This window comes from Bison bison, unplaced genomic scaffold (assembly GCF_000754665.1).
Source record: "Bison bison bison isolate TAMUID 2011002044 unplaced genomic scaffold, Bison_UMD1.0 scf7180017864034, whole genome shotgun sequence".
In the NCBI taxonomy this organism is placed as follows: Eukaryota; Metazoa; Chordata; class Mammalia; order Artiodactyla; family Bovidae; genus Bison; species Bison bison.
Window position 1 is genome coordinate 3,066,873 of NW_011494606.1, and position 14,196 is coordinate 3,081,068.

Genomic DNA, 14,196 nt, shown 5'->3' on the forward strand with positions numbered 1-14,196 from the left:
TTCTCTGATTGGCTGATGGTGCGGTAACAGGGCTGTGTCTCGGGGGTTAGCATTATCAGGCCTTAGGTTCTAGGAGGCCTGGGGCCATGTGCTCATGGTCATCAATTAGTTAACATCTTCCATTTGGGGGGCAGGTTCACACTTGTAAAACAACTCAGGAAATGTGCATCAAATACCGATATCTAGGTATTTCAGAGAGGAGCTAAAGCAGAGGATATGGAGAAAGGCCTGTATGCTTGCTTACAGAGACAGTATAGAGAGAGTTCATGGAAAAAGAGAGGCCCTGAGAATCTATGGGAGGAGAGAGTCTCAACCTAGGCCAGCCCTCCAGCCACCCCTCTGTCAACTTAAAAAATATGCACGACCTAAAAGTCGAGAGTTATGTTTTACCCGAGGAAGTTTTTAGGATGTCAAGCAGCGAGGCAGCATCTCAGTTAACCCCGAGAGAACTTCTCCGAGGAGGTGAGGGGGGAGCCAGGATATATAGGAGTTTGGCAACAAAGAGCAGGTAGTCAGACCGTCAAAAGATTATCGTTAATTAAAGAAAACCAGATATCTCAAGGAATTTAATGCTTTTCTATATATGGGAAGATGCTAGAGTCTGGGCTCACTGAAATCATTCCTTTGATACACACCTCAGCTATCTGGGGTCAGTATCCTGTGTTTTCATGGGGCTTCCAAGGTGGCACTAGTTAAGGAACCTGCCGGCCAGTGCAGGAGATGTAAGGGACATGGGTTTGATCCCTAGGTCAGGAAGATCCCCTGGAGGAGGGCATGGCAACCCACTCTGGTATTCTTGCCTAGAGAACCGCATGGACAGAGGAGCCTGGTGGGCTAGAGTCCATGGGGTCACAAAGAGTTGGAACAAGCTGAGTGACTAGCATACACATACTCCACAGACTGTGGGCCATCTCAGAAGTCAACAGGCCCTGAAATATGGGGTTGTTAGTTTTTATGGACTGAGTAATTTCTTAGGCTAATGACTGAGAGGATTATTCCAACTATTTCAGGGAAGAAGCAGGGATTTCTAGGAATTGGACCACTGCCCACTCTCTGACCTTTTATGGTCAATGTCAGAACTGTCACAGCACTGGAGGGATCGTCACTTAGATACTAATGTATTACAACGAGTGTATAATGAGGCTCAAGGTCTACTGAAAGTCATATTCCGCCATCTTGAACCTAGCTAGTCCTAACCAGTTTTTGGCATGTTCTATGGCGATGTCATTCTTTTAAAGGTTGTGCCCTGCCCTCTTCCCTCCTGTTTCAGCTGGATGTAAAAATAATGGGGCTATTACAAAGTCAGGTTTTAGGTCTGCAGTGGGGACCTCAGAAAAGCTGGTCGTTTCATGATCTTTACTTTCTCCATCCCATTTGATAGAAATAATACAACTCACTTCCCTGCTGACTTACAAGCACTCGTGATTGTGGAGCCTTCTGGGGAGGTTCCCTTCAGCACCCACTGGAGGGGGTGCCAGAATATGTGTAGGACCTGTTTGCAAAGGGACTTTTTAGGTCCCCACCAAAGATAGCTTGGGGGGTGGGGGTGGGGAATTGAGGTTGTCAGGCCCTTTGTGTACCGAGGAGAACGGTTTAAAAGACTAGAAGTGTAGCTTCAGCAGAGGTAACTGGCTGGTAATTAGCAGGTTAATGACTCACGTTAGGGATAATGCAAGGCTGGAGCCAGGGGGCAGGAAATGACTTAAAAGTCTCCCTCTCTCTGCTCCCCACTCCCTAGTGTTTGCTAAGTCACTTCAGTCGTGTCCGACTCTGTGCGACCCCATAAACGGCAGCCCACCAGGCTCCCCCGTCCCTGGGATTCTCCAGGCAAGAACACTGGAGTGGGTTGCCATTTCCTTCTCCAATGCATGAAAGTGAAAAGTGAAAGTGAAGTTGCTCGGTCGTGTCCAACTCTTAGCGACCCCATGGACTGCAGCCTACCAGGCTCCTCCGCCCATGGGATTTTCCAGGCAAGAGTACTGACTGGAGTGGGGTGCCACTGCCTTCTGCTTTAACGTCTCCTACCTAGGAAGGGCTGGATCCTATTTGTCTCCTTAGCTCTGGGAGTCAGGGCCAGGCCAGAAGCTGCCGGGTGGTGCCAAAAAAATACTGACTTGTAAAAAATAATGAGCAACTTTGCCCTTCTCTTGAGGATCAAGAAGGGGTGTAAGTGCAAATTGAAGGGGATAGAAGGGCAAGTGATCCCCACTCCATGCAGAGGAAGGCTGAGGGCCAGGGGCATCTTTTTTCAAACTTTTAGGATGCCACCTGAGCTTGTGGGCCCACCCAGCCTACTCCACTTAGAATCTTAGCATACACAGATTTTTACAGATACTGAATCAGTTAGGAATATGTTTAGTTGTAAGTAACACAACTCCCCTGATAGCTCAGTTGGTAAAGAATCTGCCTGCAATGCAGGAGACCCTGGTTTGATTCCTGGGTTGGGAAGATCTGCTGGAGAAGGGATAGGCTACCCACTCCAGTATTCTTGGGCTTCCATTGTGGCTCAGCTGGTAAAGAATCCACCTGCAATACGGGAGACCTGGGTTCCATCCTTGGGTTGGGAAGATCCCCTGGAGAAGGAAAACAGCTACTCACTCCAGAATTCCATGGACTGTATAGTCTATGGGGTCTCAAAGAGTCGGACACGACTGAGCAACTTTTACTTTCAACACAGCTCCTAAAGGTGGTCTAAACAATAAAGACATTCCCTCAATCCACAGAGAACTACTGAGAGGTGACTTCGTGCCTGGCACTGTTCTGGGAGTGGGGGACAGAGCAGAGCAAAGAAACTTCCTGTCCTAGAACAAGAAGGCAAGCCCTGGTGCAGGCAGAGGCTTCCCACAGCCTGGAGTGCCCGGGCCTTCCTACCTTTGTCCTCCACTCACCTTTGGCTTCTGCATCCTGGTCCTAGGATCACCTGGGATGTCCGGGAATCTCAAGACAGGAAGCACGGGAGAGAGGTGGCACCAGCCTCTCCTGCTCCTTTTATCAGGAAAAAGAAAACTTTCCCAGAATCTCCAGCGGATTCTCGCCATCACTGGGGAGAAGAGGCACATGGCTGCATCAGCGTTCTCAGGACTAATTAATCTGGTCATTAGTTATCACCTGGGGTTGCCCAGCACAAAGTCAGGGGTCAGTTTGCAGAGGAGAAGAGGGAAGGATTTTGGGGTCAGGTTATCTTGCTCCTTACTGTTCACAGGGTGAGGCCCTGACAAAGAGACAACTATCCTATTGCAAATCTTAAGTAAATAGTAAAGCAATTAAAAATAACACTGGAGGGAATTCCCTGGTGGTCCAGTGGTTAAGACTGCCTTCCAATGCAGGGGGTGTGGGTTCCATCCCTGGTCGGAGAACTAAGGTCCCACATGCTGTGGGGTGCAGCCAAAAAAAAATTTTTTTTTTTAATGTTAAAAAAAATGACATTTTTTCTTTAATACAACCCAAGATGGGGCAAAAAATCTTTATGGACTGCTCTTACTAAGCTCTTTTCCAAGGGCTCTGTAGGAAATGTGAGGGTGGTGGAGAAAGGATCCAGTCTCAGGGCGCTCTCAGGCTAGCTGGAAATAACACACACACACAGCTGAAACCACCTGGGACCATGAGAGAGTGAAAAGGCTTTGGTAGGATCTGAACGCACGGTATTGAATAGAGGCACAAGTAAAGGCCGTCATGGTCCAAGGCTCGCTCACTGCCTGCCCTGCCCGCACCCCCTGGGGAACACGTCACAGCTCCTAACAGCCAGGCCCCTCCCCAACCCCAGCCATGGCTGATGGGATCAGACCTGGACCCTGAGCCCAAGGCAGCCAATCCATACCCAGCAGGAAGGACGTGAGCTGGGCCACTCAGGTGCTCTGTCTTGAGAATCTGAAGAGACATAGAGACTACTGCTCAGGGTGAGAGGTCCTGATACCTCGTGGTAAAAGAGATGTGTCAAGAGACCACACAGATCCTCAAGAAGGAAAGGACAAAGATTTCCCTGGTAGTCCAGTGGTTAGGACTCTCTGCTTCCACTGCAGGTTTGATCCCTAGTCAGGGAACTAAGATTTTGCATGCCTTGCTGCACAACCAAAAAAAAACCCCACCTTTTTTAAAGAAGAAGGAAAGGGCAGCCTCACTCCTAACTTGACCCATCCTGAACTAGGGTTGGGGTTGCCATTCCATCCTGACCACCAATGTTCCTTTTATGAGGGCTGGTTTGAACAGGTTTTGTGCCTCAGCTTGAATGGTATGGCGTGGGAAGACTTCAAGCTCACCCCTCAGCCTTGTATCCACCTCTCTCCCATTCCGCAGTCCATCCCCCGCCTCTGCCTTAGGCCAAGTCCTCTTCCACCAGCTGCTCCGCCTGCATTTGTTCTCCCTGTCATTTCATTCACTGGTCTTTCTAACATGACCCTGCCAGGCTCTTGCTTTACATCTTTGAGTAGCTCCTCATAGCTCAGCCTCCAGTCCTATCTGACTCCCTCGCTACCTATGCTCCTGACCTGCCATCCAGTCACCCTAAGATTAAACAGTCACATCTCTATGCCTTTGCACATGCCCGGACTTCTGTGTACAAATACACCCTCCAGCCGTTTCCCATGCCTCCTCCAAGATCAAGGTGGGGACATCTCTCTCCAATCCTAACTTTGATTCCCCTCTGCTCTGGCCACCGCAGCAGCTCGTGAGGCCCTGTGCTGGCATTTACTTCACTGCATTGGCACCATGCTTGTTTGTCCTTGTCACCTGGCGCTGTGCCTGTGGAGTGAATGAACGAATACGCCTCAGCTGACTTGATCGGGTTCTGTTGGGAGAGTGGAGTGTGACGAGGGGGCTTTTCTTTCTGGGAGATTAGCCTCAGTCCAGCCTAGACTGGGGCGTCAGGTGCTTTCTGAGGCCCTCCTGCCTCATGCCCTGAAAGCCCACCTGTCTGCTTGCTCCTCTGGTGACATGGGGACAGCCTCATTGAAACTGGCCTTCTTGTCCTCAACACTGGACGGAAATCCCCCAGGAGCACGTCTCTGTTTGCCTCCTCTAGAGAAGAGGCACACAGACAGAACTAAAGAGCCAAGTGCAGCGAAGCACTCAGATTTGATAAACAGGCAGGAGATTTCAGGAGCAATCAGGGGAGAAAAGAAGATACATTATCCCCGGAATTCACAATGCAGAGGTGACGAGCTGGAGGGGCTGTGATTCCATCTTCCCATCTTCCCAGGCCTCCTGCAGCCCAGGAAGATTTGCTGCTTTGGGAAATGATGCAGTGATGTCCACATGGCCGTTCAAGGCTTCCCTGGTGACATGGAGGGTGGCGGGCAGTGTTTGTGGACTCCTGGGAGCCTGGTAGTCCTCCCTAGGAAAGAAGGTTGTTTATTAGGCTCCCAAATGTATCTAATGATAATGGACCTGAACACAAAGGGCTGCAGACCCCTCCTGATGGCAGAGGGCCAACTTGGAAGAGGGTCCTCACCAGAACCAGACCATGCTGGGACCCTGATCTCCGACTCCAGCCTCCTGAACTGTGAGAAATAAATTCTGTAGTTTATAAGACCTCCAGGTTATGGTATTGTGCTATAGCAGTCCAAACAGACTAAGACAGAAATAACCAGCATTTATTAAACTTACTACCTGCCAAGCACTGTCTTAAGCACCTTATACACATTAAGTTACTTAATCATTTTACCATTTCCCTATCTGACAGGTACCATTATTATTGTTGTCTCTATTTTACAGATGAGGAAACTGAGATGAGATCTTGAAATCTTTTGTCTACTTTGTTCAACTCCAGCGCCTAGAATCTAGGAATGCAACAAACTCATCCAGTAAGCAGCAGCAAAATGTCCTCTAACGCAGAGCCTGGGGCCAACAATGACCCAGATGATGGCACAGTGGGACCATGGGGATGCACGGAGGCTTAGATGCCATCCAGAAGTTCTGCCTCTCCCTCCTGTCCTCTTTCCTTCCATACATATTTTTCAGGGGTTTCCTATTTGTAGAACGCGTTCACAGAGAGGAATCAGATTTCCCTTCTGCCCCAAGTGGGTTATAATTACAACATAATAAGTAGTGATAACCTATGCAGAAAAATTACGGTAAAGTAATTTTTTAAAAACCCAAAGAGAAGCAAACAACGTGCTGAAACAAATTTGCCATCCTTCATCCGTTCACTCATCCAAGGAGCATGCATCGAGCTAAGCCCTGGGATGCAGGAATGAGTGTGAACTAGGCCCCCTTCTGGTGGGACAAGGCTGCCTCCCTCAGAGTAGCAAAGGCTTGGGGAGAGCAGCTGAGCAGAAGAGGCTCCAGACTTGAGGCCTGCCTCCCGCATCCCTCTTCCCGCTGCTCCAAAGGGTGCTTTCCCCAGAGCTGGCCCAGTCCAGTCCAGAGGGCAGGCTCCAGGGCTCCGGCCTGTTGAGGAAAGCAGGTCAGTAAGCCTTGCCCCAGGCCTTGGGGCTGCCGGTCCCCTTTCAGTGTCCCTCCAGCCTCCCTCCCTCCTTCTGCGGTGCCTGGCAGCGAGCCCCAGCTTCCCCAGGCTGGCTGCTCACTCACGAACGGGGCCCAGAGCCGTCCACAGACCGCGCGGCCACCTCCCCCAGCCCCAGCCCCAGAGCTCTGCGCCGTGATGGATGGCGCTGCTCTGCTCCTGGTCCCAGAGAGCTCCTTTGAATAATAACTTGGCAAAATTACTCTTTTTTTTTTTTTGCTTTCTCTATTTCTGATTCATTGGCTCTTTCTAAGTCATTCATCTCTTTTGAGTTAGAGGAAGAAAGAAGAATGAGGAAGAGGAGGAGGAAGTATCACAGGGTTACAAGGGACCCTGAGTCCCACCTCCTTGTTCTACAGGGGGAGCTGGAGGCAGAGCGTGGATTCCTATAGGAATCCTGATCTCCACTCATAGAAGAGAAGCAACTGTGGGAGGGATGGGAGACGGGGGAGGCAGGGATCTTTCTAGGGACCCTTCAGTTGCACCTTGAAGGCAGCTGCCTACTGTATCCACATGCAAGGCTGGTCCAGTCTGCCGGCAGAGATGTTGGAGTTTCTTTATCCTTGAAGGGGCACAGCAGAGCAGGGAAAGGGAGTAGAGACAGACGGGGCTTCAAGTGAGTTGTGGCAGCTCACCAACACCAACACATGATCACCTACTGTGTGCTAGACATGGAGGAGACAAAGATGCATAGACACTGTTCCTACCCTCAAGGGTTCACAGACAGGTACAGGTAAAGCTGATGCCTGTGGCAGGTGCTGTAGGGGAAGTAGGTCCGATAAGATCACACAGAGGAGGTTGTTCTACGCCGGGAGGGACCAGCAGCGAGGTCTTCACAGATGAGCTGATAAAATGTTCTGAGATCTCAATCTGAAGGTGGGGAAGCATGCTCCAAATGTCAGGCACCGCAGAAGCAAAGGCGTGAAGGTGTGAAATGGCACAGTGTTCCGGGCAACGCTGAATTCTACAGCATTTTTAGAGTATGAAGGTGAAATGGATGTTGGCCAGACACAGGAGAAGGGCCAATGATGATACTGCCTGCAGAACTGAATCAAGTGCTCACACAGGAAGGCCTGTGTGCCAGTTTTGGGAGTCTGATGACTGTGACAGGACAGTTATCCAGCAGGAAGGGGTCTAATCAGATCTGCAACAGTGTGGAGGACGGATCAGACGGGAGAGGCTGGAGAAAGGAGGACCAACCAGGAGACAGATGTGATAGTCCAGGCAACAGTCTATGGAAGGACTGAACCAAGGCAGGACCGGCACAGAAGGGAATGGATGTGAGAAACACGTTGGCAGGCTTGGTGGCTGGCTGAGGGATGAAGATGAGGAGACAGAGGAGTCAAGGGTACCTTGCTGATGCCACCAGCTGAAACAGGGATCACAGGGCAGAAGCCTTCACAAACCACTGCCAAGCACCTGCTAGATGGCAGTGCTATTCCAGACATAGAGACAGAGACGGATGATTCATTTCCCGTGGATGTACTTCTCTGTTCTTTAAAGACAAGCTTAATCTGTATACACATATGTCCAAACAAGTTTGGGAGAACCTTAGAAATTTTTTCTTTTACCAAAAAAAAAATAATACACCCATTCCCTCCCTCACTTCCTCCTGCAGCAACCCCCCACCTCCCCAACACACTGAAACCCACTCCCTGATTTATTTTGTTTTCTCCAGGAGGCAACGGTCATGCAACTGGGGTGATGCCTGGTGGTGTAGGATTAGGGCAGCTAATTTGGGGCCACTGTCACAGAACTAATGTTGGGAGGTGGGAAGCTTCCTTGAGAGTGGTCTTTCTCCAGCCATCTCTGCCTTTCTGCTGGAGTCTTCTTCCCCCCTGGGATGGATTTCCCTGTAAAATAAATGTCTTGTCTGAATTAATCTTATTTTTAAAAGGAGACAGTCATCGTGTTGTAAAGACAGATCATAAAAAGATGCATCAATCTGTCAGGAAGGCTGGTTAATGTGAGTATTTGTTTAGCAGAGTCAGTGCCCCCGAGGCAGTCTTTCTGGACCAGCCCTGGGCCTGGAAGGGCCTTTAATTTGAATACTTAGAGCACATTTGGCTGGCAGCTTTGCATTCTGATCCGGGCACTGGCGCAGCCTTGCTCTGTAGAAGAGGTGGAAGGGGCCCATTCCCAGGGCCAGCAGTGCCCCAAACACTGCCATTGGAGAACTAATCAATAGGAGGGGTCTTTAGAAGACACCTCAGGTGCTCTCTCCATTCTGCGTTATTCTTTTCGGGCTTCTTTTATTCCTATCAGGCTTCCCTGCTGCCTCAGCTGGTAAAGAATCTGCCTGCAATGCAGGAGACCTGGGTTTGATCCCTGGGTTGGGAAGATCCCCTGGAGAAGGGAAAGGCTACCCACTCCAGTATTCTGGCCTGGAGAATGCCATGGATTATTATATAGTCCATGGGGTTGCAAAGAGTCAGACACAATTAAGTGACTTTCACTTCAGACACTCTCTCCATTCTGCTTTATTCTTTTAAAAAGGACGCAGATAAAAACCGAGTAATATATGAAGTGCATGGTATAAAAATTCTATGCCGTGCAACATTCCATGGGTGATACAGAAATACATGAAATAGAACAGAGAGGACGGCTCAAAGTGCTCCTTGACCTCCTTGCAGTTGACCACTGGGCGCTGTTAGGGTGCACCCTTCTTACCCTCTTCCAGCACGTTTCCATTTACCTGCATGATACACAGACACTGCTTGTTTTTTGTTAGATGGAAGGGAAACACATCAAAACATGGCATTTGAATTTTTAATTAACCTTCTATTTTGGATTTTTTTTTAATACAGCTATAAAACTAATACATGTTTGTCATAAAAATTTCAAAATTGATAGAGGGGTAGAAAATAAAATGGTAAAAAAAAAACCAAAAACCAACACCGTCCTTCCCACTCACTCAGAGCAGATAAAACACATCTCTGTGTAACTTTTTGTAAAGACCATGCATGTACAAGCATTTAAATGCTCACATCGTTCATCTGTTCATTGAGGGAGGGAGGGCTCCGAGAAGTCGCAGGGCAGATTAAGGTCACAGAGCAAATGCAGAGGCCGCCTCCTGGATTTCAGAGGGCAAAAGCCTTTCCACACCGCAGGGCTCCCAGGAGTTTGCACGCAGCCGGTCTCAACTGGAGTGTCTAATCTCTCCAAGCTTCAGTACTTTAGCCACCTGATGCAAAGAGCTGGCTCAATGGAAAAGACCCTGATGCTGGGAAAGATTGAAAGCAGAAGGAGAAGGGGAGGACAGAGGACGAGACGGTTGGATGGCATCACCGACTCAGTGGATATGAATTTGAGCCAGCTCGGGGAGATGCTGAAGGTCAGGGAAGCCTGATGTGCGGCAGTCCGTGGGGTCGCAGAGTTGGACACGATTGAGCGACTTAACAACCACCACCTCCACCTTGTCTGCAAGGCGGCGACACTCCTGAGCACCGCCGGCTCTCAGTGTATTAACAGACGGCACGTGCTGGGGCTGTCAGAGGGTTTGTGGCTCTGATGCTGCTGTCCCCTCCAGAGCTGGCGTCACAGCAGAGCAGCGTCGTGGAGCCTGACAAAGCGATTCGTTCAGTGGGCCTGCGTTCTCGCTTTTGTTCCCCAGATTACCGTGACAGTTACAAGCGGAGGACGCTTCCCGAGGAGGATTCTGTTTAAGAAGCCCCTCCCCTGGGGGGGAGCTATAACCGCGTGAGGCCCTTCCGGTCTACAGGAGGCCCTGGGTCCACAGGCCTGACCGCTGGAAGCTCCCATCTTGATGGAGTGGGCGGTACACACCCTAATAACCCGCCTGGATCTTGCGCTCACCTGCAGTCCCTTTCTGTTCACCTAGATGACTGCCAACACCTGGGTGAAAGGAGAAAAGTCAGCCAGTCGCGGGATGTGCTTGTTTCTGGTTAATGGCAGGTTAGCCCCCATCTGAGCATCTAGGAAACATCCAGATGGACGGCCCGGCTAATCTGTACGCCCACATATTGGATCCTGTCACCCATGATGATGTGAGGCGGCAGAGCCTGGGCCAATGAACTCCCCCCACCCTCCAGCCCGCCGCCCCAGACCTGCTCTGACCTTGCAGCTAGAAAAGAGGGAAGCCCAGAACTTGTACACTGGGTGCAGGGTTGGGAGGGGCGGGTGTGTGTGTGTGTGTGTGTGTGTGTAGCAAAGGGTGGGGAGGTGGAGGGCTGTGTGTGCATTTGTGTATTGGGGGGAGAGGCTGGCAGCTAGAGAAACTGATTTTTTTTCTTTGCCGTGCGTCACGACATGAGGAAGTTCCCGACCAGGGATGGAACCCGTGCACCCTGTGAAGGTGCTTAAGACTCTGAAGCAGAGTCTTAACCACTGGACCACCACGAAGTCCCAAGAAACTCTAATCTTGAAAATGAAGTTTCTTGACTTCATGGTTCTGCCTGAGTCTCGGCGTGGAGCTGTTGCCTCCAGCAGAGAGCTTTGGGGTGGGGCTTTCTTCCCTGGCTCTTTCAGATTCACTACCATTCAGAAACCAGTCTCCCTCCCAGCAAAACAAACCCTCTTGAGATCGCTGGTTCCGCAGTGCCCTCCAGTGGGTAACTAGAATATGTCTGGAGAGAAAGCCTTGGACACACACGGTCACAAGTCACTCCTGTGGATCCTTCAAGGATTTTAGAATCTAGGTGCAAGATTCTCCATATGCTCCAAATGCCCTTTGGAAGATAAAATTCTATATGAAGAGTTGGCTGTTTGTATACAGTGGCAGATCAGTGGAAATCTGTAATGAGACAGCAAGGGACTGCGGACTGGGGGACCAGTGTTTCAGGGTAGTATGAATAGTTGTATTGGGCAAGCTGTGAGATAATGGTGACTGTATGTGAGTGTGAGTGTGTGTGTGTGTGTGTGTGTGTGTGTGAAGTCCTATTAGCACACACTAGAATGCTCTGCCAACTCTTGCCACATGACTGCTATATTCTCTTTACCAGCCCCCCATCAGGACACCCTCCTAGCTTACATCTACACTTCACTGAGCGACAGTTGCTTTTTTCCCCAAGCTTTCCCAAGTCTGACGACAAGGCGAAAACACAGACTCAACAGGAGGAAATGGGCTCCAAGAGCGTGACCCCAGGCTGTTGAGTTAACTGTTCTTGGTCTAAGTTCCTCCGTGGGAGGTAGATGTCTATCCCAGGCTTGTTGGAAATTAAACACAACCGTGCACAGAGGCTCCAACACAGGCCTCTCAGATATGCTGACGCCCACCCCCAGAGAGGCCCTGTGAACCCAGTGCCCCTCCTTCCTGCCCTCGCGCGGCTCGCGTGGCTGCCCGCTCTGCCTCGGGCTGGCAGCTGGGCCCCCCTCCCCCTGCACCCTTCCTCCTGCTCCTCCTGCATCTGCAATGCGACGGCCTGTGCCCCAGCTTTCCTCTGTCCCAGTCCTCATGCTGTGCTCTGCCCTCTGCCCCGAGCTGCACTTCAACATCCTTATCCACCAATCCTGTGTTCTTGCTGCTGCTTTTTTTTTTTTTTTAATATTTGGTTGTGCTGGGTTTTAGTGGTGGCATGTGGGATCTTTAGTAGTGGCATGTGGGATATCGTAGTTGCAGAATGGGAACTTTTCATGTGGCATGCGGGATTTCGTTCCCTGGCCAGGGATCAAACCTGGACCCCCGGCACTGGGAGTACAGAGTCTTGGCCACTGGGCCACCAGGGAAGTCCCCTTTTGCTGCTGCTATTTGAAAAGAACTTCTCTCACCGATGTCATTTCAGTGTCACCCACAAGATGACTCCAAGTGTCCTCGGAACTCCCCTCACCCGCTGTGTCCCAGGTTCCTCTCTGATGCCCAGCCTTTATCAGAGGTGTCACCATCATGGCTGTCACCTTTACCCGTTCTGTGCCCAGCACTTCTAACCCACAGAAAAGAAAGGTATATCCTACAATCCCATTGGAAAGTGCCTGATTCCAACCCCCTGAAAGCCGCTTTGGGGAGGAGAGTTTAGACTGTCACAAAAGAGATGGGACCCAGCAAGACCAGCTGCAAGGTGGAGGACAGGCAGCAGCTGTGAAGTCCCCAGAGGCTCGCAGTGTGGGGCAGAGAGAAAACACACAGCTCAGATCTGAAGGGTGAGGCCAGTCCTTCTGCCCCTGCCTACCACCCAGGACATCTCCCCAGAGTCTCCCAGGGAGCTTCTGTATTTGCTGTCCTTGCCATTGACTCCTGTCTGGACAGTGACAGATGCAAAAAGAGGCTCCAACACAGACATAAAGGGAGCTATGAAGTAGAGAATGGGCTTCCCTGATAGCTCAGTTGGTAAAGAATCTGCCTGCAATGCAGGAGACTCTGGTTCGATTTCTGGGTGGGGAAGATCCCCTGAGAAGGAACAGGCTGCCCACTCCAGTATTCTTGGGCTTCCCTTGTGGCTCAGCTGGTAAAGAATCCGCCTGCAATGTGGTAGACTCGGGTTCCATCCCTGGGTTGGGAAGATCCCTTGGAGAAGGGAAAGGCTACCCCCTCCAGTATTCTGGCCTGGAGAATTCCATGGACTGCATAGTCTATGGGGTCACAAAGAGTTGGACACGACTGAGCGACTTTCACTTTCATGAAGTAGAGAGAAGATGCAGAGACTCAGATGCTGGAGCAATAAAGAGCCACCCAGGGACAGAGGATGAACATCCTGAGCACTACTGGTGACGTCTCATTTCACCCCCAGCAACTGTGATCAGGGAGGCGGGGCATCAGGCCCATCCTTCAGATGAAGAAACAAGCTTGAGGAGGTTTCCAGGGCCACACCACTGGGGCACAGTGGAACTGAGCTACAAGTCACAACCTGCCAGATTCCCAGGCACAGACTTCTCTGTGACCCCCATGGAGAGACACACACGGAGACTCTGTCTCTATCCCACTCCTCTAATGACTCAGTGTGTGGAGAGAAGGGAAAAGCATCATGCCGAGCAAGGAAGGAACACACACAGGGGAGAGACACAAGGAGACAGGCAGAGAGAAGAAAAGGGACACAGATATAAAGAGAGATGGGAAGACAAGGGAAAATTAGCTGCTCATCTCTCCCTATGGACATGGATTCTGGATAAAACACACATTCCAGGTCTCAACCCCAGATCTGCAGAATCAGAATTTCTGGGCATGGGTCCCAGGAATCTACCTTTAAAGAAAGTTCCTCTGAGTAGCAACGTGTGCTTTGAAATACATCAGCAAAACAGGATAGCCTGATGGATGAACAGAGGGAGGGGGAGATGGAAAATATGCAGTAAGCCAAACACAGCAAAATGTTAACTGAGGAATCTAGAAAGTGGGTAACACTGTTCCCTGGACAGGTCTTTAAATTTTCTGTATGTTTGAAAATTTTTATAATAAAATGTTGTGTGTGTGTAAGTTCCGTAATGACCCTGATGATCAGGTGGATCTGGGACCACTGTAGGAGGAAGGAAGGTGTCCTCAGAGGACTTCTGGAGGAGGGGTTGCCCTGGGAAGGCCCCCTGTGCCCCCCAATGATGTCACCTCCACCCCTCTACCCCCCGGCCAAGTCTGCCCAGCCTCACAGCAGTTCCCAAACTCACAGCAGCACCCCACAAGGCCCCACCCTGTCCCTGGGCTCTCAAGGAAGTCCGTCTGCCTCCTAGGGCCTCCTGTTCTGCACATGAAGCTGGATTCGCTGGCTCCTCTGAGGCTGGTCCCTGCAAGGCTCTAGCAGCAGTCTGATCAGGCTGGCGGGCAGTGGGTTTGGGCAGAGCTGGTAGAGGCAGGG